At 48.2% G+C, this 16,876-nt stretch overlaps 1 long non-coding RNA gene across 1 annotated transcript; it reads left to right on the forward strand.

The window, feature by feature from the left end:
- The first annotated feature begins 2,152 nt into the window (after positions 1–2,152).
- LOC144491042 (uncharacterized) lies at positions 2,153–15,710 on the forward strand. Its single transcript, XR_013497389.1, has 3 exons — positions 2,153–2,207; positions 10,540–10,624; positions 15,659–15,710. It is a non-coding gene; the product is annotated as an uncharacterized LOC144491042 (long non-coding RNA).
- The last annotated feature ends 1,166 nt before the right edge of the window (positions 15,711–16,876 follow it).

Below are 16,876 nucleotides of genomic sequence, written 5' to 3' on the forward strand. Positions count from 1 at the left end.
TAATACTCTCCTTTATTTCCTTCGTTATCCACGGCTGGTTCTCCCTTTTCTTACAATCCTTGTTTTTTGCTGGAATATATTTTTGCTGAGAACTGAAAAGGATCTCCTTAAAAATCCTCCACTGTTCCTCAGCTATCCTACCTGCCAGCCTGCTCTCCCAGTCTACCTTAGCCAATTCATCCCTCATCCTATCATATTTCCCTCTGTTCAAACAGAGGACACTGGTTTGAGACCAAACTTTCTCCTCTTCCATCTGAATCAGAAATTTGACCATATTGTGGTCACTAGACCCAAGAGGGTCCTTCACAATAAGATCCTTAATTCTACCTACCTCGTTACACAATACCAGATCCAAAATAGCTCGTTCCCTCGTCGGTTCCGTAACATGCTGTTCAAGGAAACTATCCCGACAGCATTCTAAGAACTCTTCCTCCATTCCACCCTTACCGACTTGAGTCTGCCAGTCAATGTGCATGTTGAAGTCCCCCATGATTATTGCCGTTCCGTTTTTACACGCATCCCTTATCTGCTTGTTTATAGCCCTCCCCACCTCAACATTATTATTTGGGGGCCTATATACCACACCTACTAGTGTCTTTCTCCCTCTACTATTCCTCATCTCTACCCATAACGATTCCACGTTTTGTTCCTCAGAGCCTATGTCATCCCTCAGTACTACCCTGATATTATCTCTTATTAATAGCGCGACCCCACCACCTTTTCCTTCCTGTCTATTCTTCCTAAACGCCTGATACCCCTGGATATTCATCTCCCAGTCCTGGTCACCTTTCAGCCACGTTTCTGTAATGGCCACTAGATCGTACCCACTTGTGCTGATTTGCACCATCAACTCATTCACCTTGTTCCGAATGCTTCGTGCATTCAGGCAAAGTGTCCTTATTCCAGCTTTTATCTGGACCCGCTTTGATGAGTCGCGAACACCCTCTCCCTCTACTCCCTTATCTAAATTACCGCCTTCATTCACTTGCACCCTCTCCTCTACCATTAATTTTGTAATTCCCCTTACCCCTGCATCCTCCCCCCCATCAATTAGTTCCTTGATCCTAGTCAACTCTTCTAGCTCCCCTCCCCCCAACCTATCTAGTTTAAATTCTCCCCAGTAGCCTTAGCCAACCTACCGGCCAGGATATTGGTCCCCGTGTGGTTCAAGTTCCACCCGTTTTTTGTATACAGATCACCCCTGCCCCTAAAGAGGTCCCAATGGTCCAGGAACCTGAATCCCTGCCCCCTGCACCAGTCCCTCAGCCACACATTCATCCTCCACCTCACTCCATTCCTGCCCTCACCTTCCCGTGGCACAGGCAGTAATCCTGAGATTACTATCTTTGCTTTCCTCTTTCTCAGCTGTCTCCCTAATTCCCTGTACTCCCTTTTCACGACCCCTTCTCCCTTCCTACCCACATCAGCGGTACCAATATGTACCGCTACCTCAGGCTCCTCTCCCTCCCACCTCAGGATTTCCGGGACGCGACTAGCGACATCCTGGATCCCGGCCCCAGGGAGGCAGACCACCATGCGAGAATCCCGCCTACCTCCGCAGAAACGCCTGTCTGTCCCCTTCACCATCGAGTCCCCGATTAATACCGCCTTCCTCCTCTTTTCCTTATCCCTCTGAGTTACAGGGCTGGACTCCACTGCAGAGACACGGCCACTGCTGCTTCCCCCAGGCGGGCTGTCCCCCCCAACAGTACTCAAGCAGGAGTACTTGTTGTGCAGGGGCAAATCCACCGGGGTGCTCTCAACCACCCTAGCCTTACCCTTCCTGGCCGTCACCCACTTGGCCTCCTCCCGTGGCCCTGGTGTGACCACCTGATGATAGCTCTTGTCTATCACCTCCTCATTCTCCCTCATCAGCCTAAGATCCTCGAGCTGTAGTTCCAGCTCCCTAACACGGTCCCTCAGGAACCGCAGCTCGACACACCCCTCACAGATGTGGATGTCCGGGAGGCAAGATGCCTCCCACTTTCCATTTACATCCTTACCAGATAGTTGTGTTAAGTGAAAATCTGCCCTGATCATGTTTATTGGAAGAATATTCTCGCCGATTCTGGGTTTACTGTCAATGCAGTTATTTGACCATGTTTCTGAATTGAGAGTTTAGACAATGTAAATGTTTCTGTCTCCTCCACATAGCTCTGACTATGGCCGCAGGAAGAAGCATGCCTTCAGGATCCAGGTGGATAGAGGTGAGTGTGGGAGGGCTCTTGCTGCGTCCTCGGGCTCCACAGATCTCTCTGGTAAGATTGCTGCTTCTCACTGCCTCCGTTTGAATTTGCTAGTTTCCCAGCGGCTCTGAGGTCTGCAGACGGTGGCCACCGCTCTCCGTGTGTGTGTGTGAGTGGAGCCACGGAGGGTTATCTTGCTCCTAAAGTGGCTGAGAGGCTGCTTGGGAAGATAAGTCCTATACCTCCCCTCAGCTGGCTCACTGGATGGAGAACAGGAAGGTGAACCCATGTCAATTGAAACCTCCTCCAGCACCGGGGCTAACTTCAGTGCTGGCTTCGGGGCTCAGGCATCTGAACCAGCCCAGACTGAGGATCAAGCCTGAGATCTGAATTCTGCAAACCTCCACATCAGGGCGGTAGTGAGAGATGATATAGATTCTATGGAAAAAAAGGTTGAATCCATTTGGGTGGAAATTAGAAATAGGAGAAAATCTCACTGATAGGCATAGTCTACAGGCACCAAATAATAACATCACGGTGGGGCGAGAAATAAACAAAGAAATAACTGATGCATGTAAAAATGGTACAGCAATTATCATGGGGGATTTTAATCTACATGTCAAATGGTCAAACCAGGTCGGTCAAGGCAGCCTCGAGGAGGAGTTCATAGAATGTATCCGCGATAGCTTCCTTGAACAGTATGTAATGGAACCTACGAGGGAGCAAGCTATCTTAGATCTGGTCCTGTGTAATGAGACAGGAATAATTAATGATCTTGCAGTTAGGGATCCTCTCGGAAGAAACGATGGTTGAATTTAAAATACAGATGGAGCGTGAGAAGCTAAAATCCAATGCCAGTGTCTTGTGCTGAAACAAAGGAGGCTACAAAGGGATGAGGGAGGAATTGGCTAAGGTAGACTGGGAGCAAAGACTTTATGGTGGGACAATTGAGGAACAGTGGAGGACTTTCAAAGCGATCTTTCACAGTGCTCAGCAAAAGTATATACCAGTGATAAGGAAGGACTGTAGAAAAGGAGATAATCAGCCATGGATATCTAAGGAAATAAAGGAGGGATCAAATTGAAAGAAAATGCATACAAAGTGGCAAAGATTAGTGGGAAACTGGATGATTGGGAAATCTTTAAAGGTCAACAGAAAGCCACAAAAAAAAGCAATAAAGAAAAGTAAGATGGATTATAGAGTAAACTCGCTCAGAATATAAAAACAGACGGCAAAAGTTTCTACAAATATATAAAATGAAAAAGAGTGGCTAAAGTAAACATTGGTCCTTTAGAGGATGAGAAAGGGGATGTAATAACTGGAAATGAGAAAATAGCTGAGGCATTGAACAGGTATTTTGTGTCGGTCTTCACAGTGGAAGACACAAATAACATGCCAAAAATTGATGACAGGAAGGCTATGGCAGGTGAGAACCTAGAAACTATCATTATCATGAAAGAGGTAGTGTTGGGCAAGTTAATGGGGCTAAAGGTAGACAAGTCTCCTGGCCCTGATGGAATGTGTCCCAGGGTACTGAAAGAGATGGTGGGAGAAATTGCAAATGCACTAGTGGTAATTTACCAAAATTCGCTGGACTCTGGGGTGTTTCCCGCAGATTGGAAAACAGCAAATGTGACGCCACTGTTTAAAAAAGGAGATAGACAAAAGGCAGGTAACTATAGGCCGGTTAGCTTAACTTCTGTAGTCGGGAAAATGCTTGAATCTATCATCAAGGAAGAGATAGCGAGACATCTGGATATAAATTGTCCCATTGGTAAGACGCAGCATGGGTTCATGAAGGGCAGGTCATGTTTGACTAATTTGGTGGAATTCTTTGAGAACATTACATGTACAGTGGACAATGGGGAACCTGTGGATTTGGTGTAACTGGATTTCCAGAAGGCATTTGACAAGGTGCCGCACCAAAGACTGCTACATAAGATAAAGGTGTACGGTGTTACGGGTAATGTATTAGCATGGATAGTGGATTGGTTAACGAGCACAAAGCAAAGAGTGGAGGTAAGAAACATAGAAAACTACAGCACAAACAGGCCCTTCGGCCCACAAGTTGTGCTGAACATATCCCTACCTTCTAGACCTACCTATAACCCTCCATCCTATTACGCTCCATGTACTCATCCAGGAGTCTCTTAAAAGACCCTATTGAGTTCGTCTCCACCACCATTGACGGCAGCCGATTCCACTCGCCCACCACCCTCTGTGTGAAAAACCTACCCCTAACATTTCCCCTGTACCTACCCCCCAGCACCTTAAACCTGTGTCCTCTCGTAGCAGACATTTCCACCCTGGGAAAAAGCCTCTGAGAGTCCACCCGATCTATGCCTCTCAACATCTTATACACCTCTATTAGGTCTCCTCTCATCCTTCGTCTCTCCAAGGAGAAAAGACCGAGCTCCCTCAGCCTATCCTCATAAGGCATTACACTCAATCCAGGCAACATCCTTGTAAATCTCTTCTGCACACTTTCAATCTTTTCCACATCCTTCCTATAGTGAGGCGACCAGAACTGAGCACAGTACTCCAAGTGGGGTCTGACGAGGGTCTTATATAGCTGCATCATTATCCCTCGATTGATGAAGGCCAGCACACCATACGCCTTCTTAACCACCTCCTCCACCTGCGGGGCCGATTTCAGAGTCCTATGGACCCGGACCCCAAGGTCCTTCTGATCCTCTACAGTACTAAGAGTCTTTCCCTTTATATTGTACTCCTTCATCCCATTTGACCGACCAAAATGGACCACGACGCATTTATCTGGGTTGAAGTCCATCTGCCACTTGTCCGCCCAGTCTTGCATCCTATCTATGTCCCTCTGTAACTTCTGACATCCCTCCAGACTATCCACAGCCCCACCAACCTTCGTGTCGTCGGCAAACTTACCAACCCATCCCTCCGCTTCCTCATCCAGGTCATTTATGAAAATGACAAACAGCAAGGGTCCCAGAACAGATCCCTGGGGCACACCACTGGTGACCGACCTCCATTTAGAAAAAGACCCATCTATACCCACTCTCTGCCTCCTTTGGGCAAGCCAGTTCTGGATCCACAGGGCAGCAGCCCCTTGGATCCCATGCCCTCTCACTTTTTCTAGAAGCCTTGCATGGGGGACCTTATCGAAGGCCTTGCTAAAATCCATATAAACCACATCTACCGCTTTCCCTTCGTCAATGTGTTTAGTCACATTTTCGAAGAACTCCACCAGGCTCGTAAGGCACGATCTGCCTTTGACAAAGCCATGCTGAGTATTCTTGAGCATACTAAACCTCTCTAAATGCTCATATATCCTGTAATGGGTGTTTTTCTGGTTGGCGATCAGTGACTAGTGGTGTGCCTCAGGGATCAGTGTTGGGACCGCAATTGTTTACGATTTACATACTGACATCCATCATTATGAAGTGCTTGGAAAAGTTAGTCATGGCACGAATCAATTCCTGCCTTCCGGACTACCTGGATCCACTACAGTTCGCCAACCGCCGCAACAGGTCCACAGCGGCCGCCATCTCCCTGGCCCTGCATTCAACCCTGGAACATCTAGATAACACTTATGTCAGACTCCTATTCATTAACTGCAGCTCAGCCTTCAACAGTATTATTTCCACGAAACTCATCTCCAAACTCTGTGACCTGGGCCTCGGCTCCTCCCTCTGCGACTGGAGCCTGAACTTCCGAACTCACAGACCACAATCAGTAAGGATAGGCAACAACACCTCCTCCATGATCATCCTCAACACCAGTGCCCCACAAGGCTGTGTTCTCAGCCCCCTACTATACTCCTTATACACCCTACCTGTGTGGCCAAATTCCCCTCCAATTCGATTTTCAAGTTTGTTGACGATACCACCGCAATGGGTCGGATCTCAAACAATGACGAGACAGAGTACAGGAATGAGATAGAGAATCTGGTGAACTGGTGCAGCGACAATAATCTCTCCCTCAATGTCAACAAAATGAAGGAGATTGTCATCGACTTCAGGAAGCGTAAAGGAGAACATGCCCCTGTCTACATCAACGGGGACGAAGTAGAAAGGGTCGAGAGCTTCAAGTTTTTACGTGTCCAGATCACCAACAACCTATCCTGGTCCCCCCATGCTGACACTATAGTTAAGAAAACCCACCAACGCCTCTACTTTCTCAGAAGACTAAGGAAATTTGGCATGTCAGCTATGACTCTCACCAACTTTTACAGATGCACCATAGAAACCATTCTTTCTGGTTGTATCACAGCTTGGTATGGCTCCTGCTCTGCCCAAGACCGCAAGGAACTACGAAAGGTCGGGAATGTAGCCCAATCCATCATGCAAACCAGCCTCCCATCCATTGACTCTGTCTACACTTCCCGCTGCCTTGGCAAAGCAGCCAGCATAATTCAGGACCCCACGCACCCCGGACATTCTCTCTTCCACCTTCTTCCTTCGGGAAAAAGATACAAAAGTCTGAGGTCACGAACCAACCGACTCAAGACCAGCTTCTTCCCTGCTGCCGTCAGACTTTTGAATGGACTTACCTCGCATTAAGTTGATCTTTCTCTACACCCTAGCCATGACTGTAACATTACATTCTGCACTCTCTCGTTTCCTTCTCTATGAACAGTATGCTTTGCATAGTGCGCAAGAAACAATACTTTTCACTATGTTAATACATGTGACAATAAATCAAATCAAAAGATGATTAGGAGTTGGGGACCAAGTGCAGTGTGTCGAAGTTCACAGATGACACTAAGATGAGTGGAAGAGCAAAGTGTGCAGAGGACGCTGAAAGTCTGCAAAGGGATATAGATAATCTAATTGAATGGGTGAGGGTCTGGCAGATGGAGTATAATGTTGGCAAATGTCAGGTCATCCATTTTGGTAGGAATAACAGCAAAATGGACTATTATTTAAATGGTAAAAAATTGCAGCATGCTGCTGTGTAGAGGGACCTGGGTGTCCTTGTGCAGGAATCTCAAGGAGTTGGTTTGCAGGTGCAGCAGGTAATTAAGAAGGCAAATGGAATTTTGTCCTTCATTGCTAGAGGGATGGAGTTTAAAAACAGCGAGGTTATGTTGCAGCTGTATAAGGTGCTGGTGAGGCCACACCTGGAGTACTGTGTACAGTTTTGGTCTCCTTACTTGAGAAGGGATATACTGGCACTGGAGGGGGTGCAGAGGAGATTCAGGAGGTTGATTCCGGTGTTGAGAGGGTTGGATTATGAGGAGAGACCGAGTAGACTGGGGCTATACTCACTGGAATTCAGAAGAATGAGGGGAGATCTAAGAGAAACATATAAGATTATGAAGGGAATAGATAAGATAGAAGGAGGGAAGTTGTTTCCACAGGCAGGTGAAACTAGAACTAGGGGGCATGACCTCAAAATAAGGGGAAGCAGATTTAGGACTGAGTTGAGGAGGAACTTCTTCACACAAAGGGTTGTGAATCTGTGGAATTCCCTGCCCACTGAAGCAGTTGAGGCTACCTCATTGAATGTTTTTAAGGCAAGGATAGATAGATTTTTGAACAGTAAAGGAATTAAGGGTTATGGTGAGCGGGCGGGTAAGTGGAGCTGAGTCCATGAAAAGATCAGCCATGATCTTACTGAATGGCAGAGCAGGCTCGAGGGGCCAGATGGCCTAATCCTGCTCCTAGTTCTTATGTTCTTATCCCTGACTTTCCCTTGCTGCACAATTTGCTGCCCAGCTGGAAACTCTGGAACTCCTCGCTCTCTCTCTCCTTTTCAAACTGCCTGTAAAACAATCTCTTTGCTTCAATTTTTGTTACTATTCTGATAATTTTTGTTGTGGTGAGTTAATGTTTCTCGGTCTATTTCCTGGTGTATTTCTAGTTGTGGTTAGTTAATGTTTCTCGGTCTATTTCCTGGTGTATTTCTAGTTGTGGTTAGTTAATGTTTCTCGGTCTATTGCCTGGTGTATTTCCAGTTGTGGTTAGTTAATGTTTCTCGGTCTATTTCCTGGTGTATTTCTAGTTGTGGTTAGTTAATGTTTCTCGGTCTATTTCCTGGTGTATTTCTAGTTGTGGTTAGTTAATGTTTCTCGGTCTATTGCCTGGTGTATTTCCAGTTGTGGTTAGTTAATGTTTCTCGGTCTATTTCCTGGTGTATTTCTAGTTGTGGTTAGTTAATGTTTCTCGGTCTATTTCCTGGTGTATTTCCAGTTGTGGTTAGTTAATGTTTCTCGGTCTATTTCCTGGTGTATTTCCTGTTGTGGTTAGTTAATGTTTCTCGGTCTATTTCCTGGTGTATTTCTAGTTGTGGTTAGTTAATGTTTCTCAGTCTATTTCCTGGTGTATTTCTAGTTGTGGTTAGTTAATGTTTCTCGGTCTATTTCCTGGTGTATTTCTAGTTGTGGTTAGTTAATGTTTCTCGGTCTATTGCCTGGTGTATTTCCAGTTGTGGTTAGTTAATGTTTCTCGGTCTATTTCCTGGTGTATTTCTAGTTCTGGTTAGTTAATGTTTCTCGGTCTATTGCCTGGTGTATTTCTAGTTGTGGTTAGTTAATGTTTCTCGGTCTATTTCCTGGTGTATTTCTAGTTGTGGTTAGTTAATGTTTCTCGGTCTATTGCCTGGTGTATTTCCAGTTGTGGTTAGTTAATGTTTCTCGGTCTATTTCCTGGTGTATTTCTAGTTGTGGTTAGTTAATGTTTCTCGGTCTATTTCCTGGTGTATTTCTAGTTGTGGTTAGTTAATGTTTCTCGGTCTATTGCCTGGTGTATTTCCAGTTGTGGTTAGTTAATGTTTCTCGGTCTATTTCCTGGTGTATTTCCAGTTGTGGTTAGTTAATGTTTCTCGGTCTATTTCCTGGTGTATTTCCTGTTGTGGTTAGTTAATGTTTCTCGGTCTATTTCCTGGTGTATTTCCAGTTGTGGTTAGTTAATGTTTCTCGGTCTATTTCCTGGTGTATTTCTAGTTGTGGTTAGTTAATGTTTCTCGGTCTATTTCCTGGTGTATTTCTAGTTGTGGTTAGTTAATGTTTCTCGGTCTATTTCCTGGTGTATTTCTAGTTCTGGTTAGTTAATGTTTCTCGGTCTATTTCCTGGTGTATTTCTAGTTGTGGTTAGTTAATGTTTCTCGGTCTATTTCCTGGTGTATTTCCTGTTGTGGTTAGTTAATGTTTCTCGGTCTATTTCCTGGTGTATTTCTAGTTGTGGTTAGTTAATGTTTCTCAGTCTATTTCCTGGTGTATTTCTAGTTGTGGTTAGTTAATGTTTCTCGGTCTATTTCCTGGTGTATTTCTAGTTGTGGTTAGTTAATGTTTCTCGGTCTATTTCCTGGTGTATTTCTAGTTGTGGTTAGTTAATGTTTCTCGGTCTATTTCCTGGTGTATTTCCAGTTCTGGTTAGTTAATGTTTCTCGGTCTATTTCCTGGTGTATTTCTAGTTGTGGTTAGTTAATGTTTCTCGGTCTATTTCCTGGTGTATTTCCAGTTGTGGTTAGTTAATGTTTCTCGGTCTATTTCCTGGTGTATTTCCAGTTCTGGTTAGTTAATGTTTCTCGGTCTATTTCCTGGTGTATTTCTAGTTGTGGTTCGTTAATGTTTCTCGGTCTATTTCCTGGTGTATTTCCAGTTGTGGTTAGTTAATGTTTCTCGGTCTATTTCCTGGTGTATTTCTAGTTGTGGTTAATTAATGTTTCTCGGTCTATTTCCTGGTGTATTTCTAGTTGTGGTTAGTTAATGTTTCTCGGTCTATTTCCTGGTGTATTTCTAGTTCTGGTTAGTTAACGTTTCTCGGTCTATTTCCTGGTGTATTTCCAGTTCTGGTTAGTTAACGTTTCTCGGTCTATTTCCTGGTGTATTTCTAGTTCTGGTTAGTTAATGTTTCTCGGTCTATTTCCTGGTGTATTTCCTGTTGTGGTTAGTTAATGTTTCTCGGTCTATTTCCTGGTGTATTTCTAGTTGTGGTTAATTAATGTTTCTCGGTCTATTTCCTGGTGTATTTCTAGTTGTGGTTAGTTAATGTTTCTCGGTCTATTTCCTGGTGTATTTCCAGTTCTGGTTAGTTAATGTTTCTCGGTCTATTTCCTGGTGTATTTCCAGCTCTGGTTAGTTAACGTTTCTCGGTCTATTTCCTGGTGTATTTCTAGTTCTGGTTTGTTAACGTTTCTCGGTCTATTTCCTGGTGTATTTCCAGTTGTGGTTAATTAATGTTTCTCGGTCTATTTCCTGTTGTATTCCCAGTTGTGGTTCGTTAAAGTTTCTCAGAGCTGCATAAATTGCAATAGCTGCAGTGAGTTTATTAAAGAATTGGGAGCTTTCTGGAACTGAAGTTTAGGCCAGTTGTCTTATTGTTTGTTGTGGCACCTTGAGTTCCCAGCCAATCGGGTATGTTTTACTGACCTGCAGTGTATCGATCTGTCAGAAGAGAGTTGGTGGACTATGAGGAGGAGCATCTTGCGAAGCGAGCCAGACAGAGTCACACAGAGGATGGGTAAGTGACTCAGGCAGTCCTGAAATCCGTCTGCATTAATATTGGAATGCTGTGTTTGTTTTGCTTTTCCGAATTGTCCCAGTCCCTTTGTGACCCCTCTAATTATCCTTGCGGAATCCGTTGTCCTCTGTCCATCTGGAGCCTCACCCTTGGGCAGGAATATCCCTGGAATATTCTGTCCTGATGTTGTACCAGATTTCAGCAGCCTGGTTAAGAAATCCGGCAATCCTGTTCCGGTAACTTTGAATACTTTTCCACGGAATCGAAGATGGCATTTGCAGTCTCTTGCATCGAAACATCAGTCACAGAAAATCTGCAATCCCGTGCACCCCCACCGGTCAAAAAGGCAACCGGGGCTCCATCTCCAACCTCTGCAATCTGCCCTTTCCCACAGGAGATGGGCCTCCCCATCAGTCGCAGGATAGGATGGGATGCCAGCACCTTGTCCTGACGGTAAAAACCGACTTCATGCAGCTGGCACCACCCCTCATCTCGACAAAGTTCCTGTTCAACACACTCTCCGTTATTCTTCGCTGAGCCAACCTGGAGGATTTCACTTTGTCCAGTCTGAGGCAATGTGATCCGTTTCTGGTCGGGTCAAACTCCCGACAGGACTAAAGCTTCATCCCAACACCACGTCTTCTCTCTTCTGCTTGTTTATTTTTCTCGTTAAACCACCAGGTTTTCTGCCTGATTCATTCTATGAATACAAGTCATTTTATACTAAAACCCTTAAAATCTACAATGTACTGTGCAACTGAGTCTGTGTCTATTCGTTCCCACTCAATTCAGACACGAGGAGTATGTTTGGGACAGTGTAGAGGGAGCTTTACTCTGTATCTAACCCCGTGTTGTACCTGTCCTGGGAGTGTTTGATGAGGACAGTGTAGAGGGAGCTTTACTCTGTATCTAACCCCGTGCTGTACCTGTCCTGGGAGTGTTTGATGGGGACAGTGTAGAGGGAGCTTTACTCTGTATCTAACCCCGTGCTGTACCTGTCCTGGGAGTGTTTGATGGGGACAGTGTAGAGGGAGCTTTACTCTGTATCTAACCCCGTGTTGTACCTGTCCTGGGAGTGTTTGATGAGGACAGTGTAGAGGGAGCTTTACTCTGTATCTAACCCCGTGCTGTACCTGTCCTGGGAGTGTTTGATGGGGACAGTGTAGAGGGAGCTTTACTCTGTATCTAACCCCGTGCTGTACCTGTCCTGGGAGTGTTTGATGGGGACAGTGTAGAGGGAGCTTTACTCTGTATCTAACCCCGTGCTGTACCTGTCCTGGGAGTGTTTGATGGGGACAGTGTAGAGGGAGCTTTACTCTGTATCTAACCCCGTGTTGTACCTGTCCTGGGAGTGTTTGATGGGGACAGTGTAGAGGGAGATTTACTCTGTATCTAACCCCATGCTGTACCTGTCCTGGGAGTGTTTGATGGGGACAGTGTAGAGGGAGCTTTACTCTGTATCTAACCCCGTGTTGTACCTGTCCTGGGAGTGTTTGATGGGGACAGTGTAGAGGGAGCTTTACTCTGTATCTAACCCCGTGTTGTACCTGTCCTGGGAGTGTTTGATGGGGACAGTGTAGAGGGAGCTTTACTCTGTATCTAACCCCGTGTTGTACCTGTCCTGGGAGTGTTTGATGGGGACAGTGTAGAGGGAGATTTACTCTGTATCTAACCCCATGCTGTACCTGTCCTGGGAGTGTTTGATGGGGACAGTGTAGAGGGAGCTTTACTCTGTATCTAACCCCATGCTGTACCTGTCCTGGGAGTGTTTGATGGGGGGACAGTGTAGAGGGAGCTTTACTCTGTATCTAACCACGTGCTGTACCTGTCCTGGGAGTGTTTGATGGGGACAGTGTAGAGGGAGCTTTACTCTGTATCTAACCCCGTGCTGTACCTGTCCTGGGAGTGTTTGATGGGGACAGTGTAGAGGGAGATTTACTCTGTATCTAACCCCATGCTGTACCTGTCCTGGGAGTGTTTGATGGGGACAGCGTAGAGGGAGCTTTACTCTGTATCTAACCCCGTGTTGTACCTGTCCTGGGAGTGTTTGATGGGGACAGTGTAGAGGGAGATTTACTCTATCTAACCCCGTGCTGTACCTGTCCTGGGAGTGTTTGATGGGGGGACAGTGTAGAGGGAGCTTTACTCTGTATCTAACCCCGTGCTGTACCTGTCCTGGGAGTGTTTGATGGGGGGACAGTGTAGAGGGAGCTTTACTCTGTATCTAACCCCGTGCTGTACCTGTCCTGGGAGTGTTTGATGGGGACAGTGTAGAGGGAGCTTTACTCTGTATCTAACCCCGTGCTGTTCCTGTCCTGGGAGTGTTTGATGGGGACAGTGTAGAGGGAGCTTTACTCTGTATCTAACCCCGTGCTGTACCTGTCCTGGGAGTGTTTGACGGGGACAGTGTAGAGGGAGCTTTACTCTGTATCTAACCCCGTGTTGTACCTGTCCTGGGAGTGTTTGATGGGGACAGTGTAGAGGGAGCTTTACTCTGTATCTAACCCCGTGCTGTTCCTGTCCTGGGAGTGTTTGATGGGGACAGTGTAGAGGGAGCTTTACTCTGTATCTAACCCCGTGCTGTACCTGTCCTGGGAGTGTTTGATGGGGACAGTGTAGAGGGAGCTTTACTCTGTATCTAACCCCGTGCTGTACCTGTCCTGGGAGTGTTTGATGGGGACAGTGTAGAGGGAGCTTTACTCTGTATCTAACCCCGTGTTGTACCTGTCCTGGGAGTGTTTGATGGGGACAGTGTAGAGGGAGCTTTACTCTGTATCTAACCCCGTGTTGTACCTGTCCTGGGAGTGTTTGATGGGGACAGTGTAGAGGGAGATTTACTCTGTATCTAACCCCATGCTGTACCTGTCCTGGGAGTGTTTGATGGGGACAGTGTAGAGGGAGCTTTACTCTGTATCTAACCCCGTGTTGTACCTGTCCTGGGAGTGTTTGATGGGGACAGTGTAGAGGGAGCTTTACTCTGTATCTAACCCCGTGTTGTACCTGTCCTGGGAGTGTTTGATGGGGACAGTGTAGAGGGAGATTTACTCTGTACCTAACCCCATGCTGTACCTGTCCTGGGAGTGTTTGATGGGGACAGTGTAGAGGGAGCTTTACTCTGTATCTAACCCCGTGTTGTACCTGTCCTGGGAGTGTTTGATGGGGACAGTGTAGAGGGAGCTTTACTCTGTATCTAACCCCGTGCTGTACCTGTCCTGGGAGTGTTTGATGGGGACAGTGTAGAGGGAGCTTTACTCTGTATCTAACCCCGTGCTGTACCTGTCCTGGGAGTGTTTGATGGGGACAGTGTAGAGGGAGATTTACTCTGTATCTAACCCCATGCTGTACCTGTCCTGGGAGTGTTTGATGGGGACAGTGTAGAGGGAGCTTTACTCTGTATCTAACCCCGTGTTGTACCTGTCCTGGGAGTGTTTGATGGGGACAGTGTAGAGGGAGATTTACTCTGTATCTAACCCCGTGCTGTACCTGTCCTGGGAGTGTTTGATGGGGACAGTGCAGAGGGAGCTTTACTCTGTATCTAACCCCGTGCAGTACCTGTCCTGGGAGTGTTTGAAGGGGGACTGTGTAGAGGGAGCTTTACTCTGTATCTAACCCCGTGTTGTACCTGTCCTGGGAGTGTTTGATGGGGGGACAGTGTAGAGGGAGCTTTACTCTGTATCTAACCCCGTGTTGTACCTGTCCTGGGAGTGTTTGAAGGGGGACTGTGTAGAGGGAGCTTTACTCTGTATCTAACCCCGTGCTGTACCTGTCCTGGGAGTGTTTGATGGGGACAGTGTAGAGGGAGCTTTACTCTGTATCTAACCCAGTGCTGTACATCTCCTGGAGTGTTTGATGGGGGACAGTGTAGAGGGAGCTTTACTCTGTATCTAACCCCGTGTTGTACCTGTCCTGGGAGTGTTTGATGGGGACAGTGCAGAGGGAGCTTTACTCTGTATCTAACCCCGTGCTGTACCTGTCCTGGGAGTGTTTGATGGGGACAGTGTAGAGGGAGCTTTACTCTGTATCTCACCCCGTGCTGTACCTGTCCTGGGAGTGTTTGATGGGGACAGTGTAGAGGGAGCTTTACTCTGTATCTGACCCTGTGCTGTACCTGTCCTGTGAGTGTTTGATGGGGACAGTGTAGAGGTAGCTTTACTCTGAATCTAACCCCGTGCTGTACCTCTCCTGGAGTGTTTGATGGGGGACAGTGTAGAGGGAGCTTTACTCTGTATCTAACCCCGTGCTGTACCTGTCCTGGGAGTGTTTGATGGGGGACAGTGTAGAGGGAGCTTTACTCTGTATCTAACCCCGTGTTGTACCTGTCCTGGGAGTGTCTGATGGGGACAGTGTAGAGGGAGCTTTACTCTGTATCTAACCCCGTGCTGTACCTGTCCTGGGAGTGTTTGATGGGGACAGTGCAGAGGGAGCTTTACTCTGTATCTAACCCCGTGCTGTACCTGTCCTGGGAGTGTTTGATGGGGACAGTGTAGAGGGAGCTTTACTCTGTATCTAACCCCGTGCTGTACCTGTCCTGGGAGTGTTTGATGGGGGACAGTGTAGAGGGAGCTTTACACTGTATCTAACCCCGTGCTGTACCTGTCCTGGGAGTGTTTGATGGGGGACAGTGTAGAGGGAGCTTTACTCTGTATCTAACCCTGTGCTGTACCTGTCATGGGAGTGTTTGATGGGGGACAGTGTAGAGGGAGCTTTACTCTGTATCTAACCCCGTGCTGTACCTGTCCTGGGAGTGTTTGATGGGGACAGTGTAGAGGGAGCTTTACTCTGTATCTAACCCCGTGCTGTACCTGTCCTGGGAGTGTTTGATGGGGGACAGTGTAGAGGGAGCTTTACTCTGTATCTAACCCCGTGCTGTACCTGTCCTGGGAGTGTTTGATGGGGACAGTGGAGAGGGAACTTTACTCTGTATCGAACCCCGTGCTGTACCTGTCCTGGGAGTGTTTGATGGGGACAGTGGAGAGGGAGCTTTACTCTGTATCGAACCCCGTGCTGTCGCTGTTAAAAATGTTTGTTTTGTAGGGGGAACCTTATCTCCGACACGTCTGACAGTGAGGATTACCCAGAATACCCGGTATGTTGGTTAGGATTTAATTAGAAATGATTGGTTATAAATTAAAGAGCTGCGTCAGTGGGACCAGCTGGCTGGGGGAGAGGGCGGGGGGGGGGGGGGGAGTGAGTGTCGGTGGGGCGGAAGTGAGGGAAGGCGGGAGGGAGTGTGAGGGAGGGCGGAGGGAGTGTAGGGAAGGCGGGAGGGAGTGTGAGGGGAGGGCGGAGAGAGTGAGGGAGGGCGGAGGGAGGGCGGAGGGAGTGTGAGGGAGGGCGGAGGGAGTGTGAGGGAGGGCGGAGGGAGTGTGAGGGAGGGCGGAGGGAGTGTGAGGGAGGGCGGAGGGAGTGTGAGGGAGGGCGGAGGGAGTGTGAGGGAGGGCGGAGGGAGTGTGAGGGAGGGCGGAGGGAGTGTGAGGGAGGGCGGAGGGAGTGTGAGGGAGGGCGGAGGGAGTGTGAGGGAGGGCGGAGGGAGTGTGAGGGAGGGGCGAGGGAGTGTGAGGGAGGGCGGAGGGAGTGTGAGGGAGGGCGGAGGGAGTGTGAGGGAGGGCGGAGGGAGTGTGAGGGAGGGCGGAGGGAGTGTGAGTGAGGGCGGGAGGGAGTGTGAGTGAGGGCGGGAGGGAGTGTGTGGGAGGGCGGAGGGAGTGTGAGGGAGGGCGGAGGGAGTGTGAGGGCAGGGGACCGGCGGGCGGGAGGGCGCGGGGGAGAGCGGGGAGGGCTCGCTCTCGCTCTCTCGTTCGCTCTCGCTCTCTTGCGCGCTCAATCTCTCGCGCTCTCTCTCTCGCGCTCTCTCTCTCGCGCTCTCTCTCTCGCGCTCTCTCTCGCGCGCTCTCTCTCGCGCTCTCTCTCGCGCTCTCTCTCTCGCGCGCTCTCTCTCTCGCGCTCTCTCTCTCGCGCTCTCTCTCTCCGCTCTCTCTCTCTCGCGCTCTCTCTCTCGCGCTCTCTCTCTCGCGCTCTCTCTCTCGCGCCTCTCTCTCTCGCCCTCTCTCTCTCTCGCGCCCTCTCTCTCTCGCGCTCTCTCTCTCCGCGCTCTCTCTCTCGCGGCTCTCTCTCTCGCGCTCTCTCTCTCGCGCTCTCTCTCTCGCGCTCACTCTCTCGCGCTCTCTCTCTCGCGCTCTCTCTCTCGCGCCCTCTCTCTCGCGCTCTCTCCTCTCTCGCGCTCTCTCTCTCGCGCTCTCTCTCTCGCGCCCTCTC

The sequence above is a fragment of the Mustelus asterias genome, unplaced genomic scaffold, assembly GCF_964213995.1.
Source record: "Mustelus asterias unplaced genomic scaffold, sMusAst1.hap1.1 HAP1_SCAFFOLD_4289, whole genome shotgun sequence".
Taxonomy (NCBI): domain Eukaryota; kingdom Metazoa; phylum Chordata; class Chondrichthyes; order Carcharhiniformes; family Triakidae; genus Mustelus; species Mustelus asterias.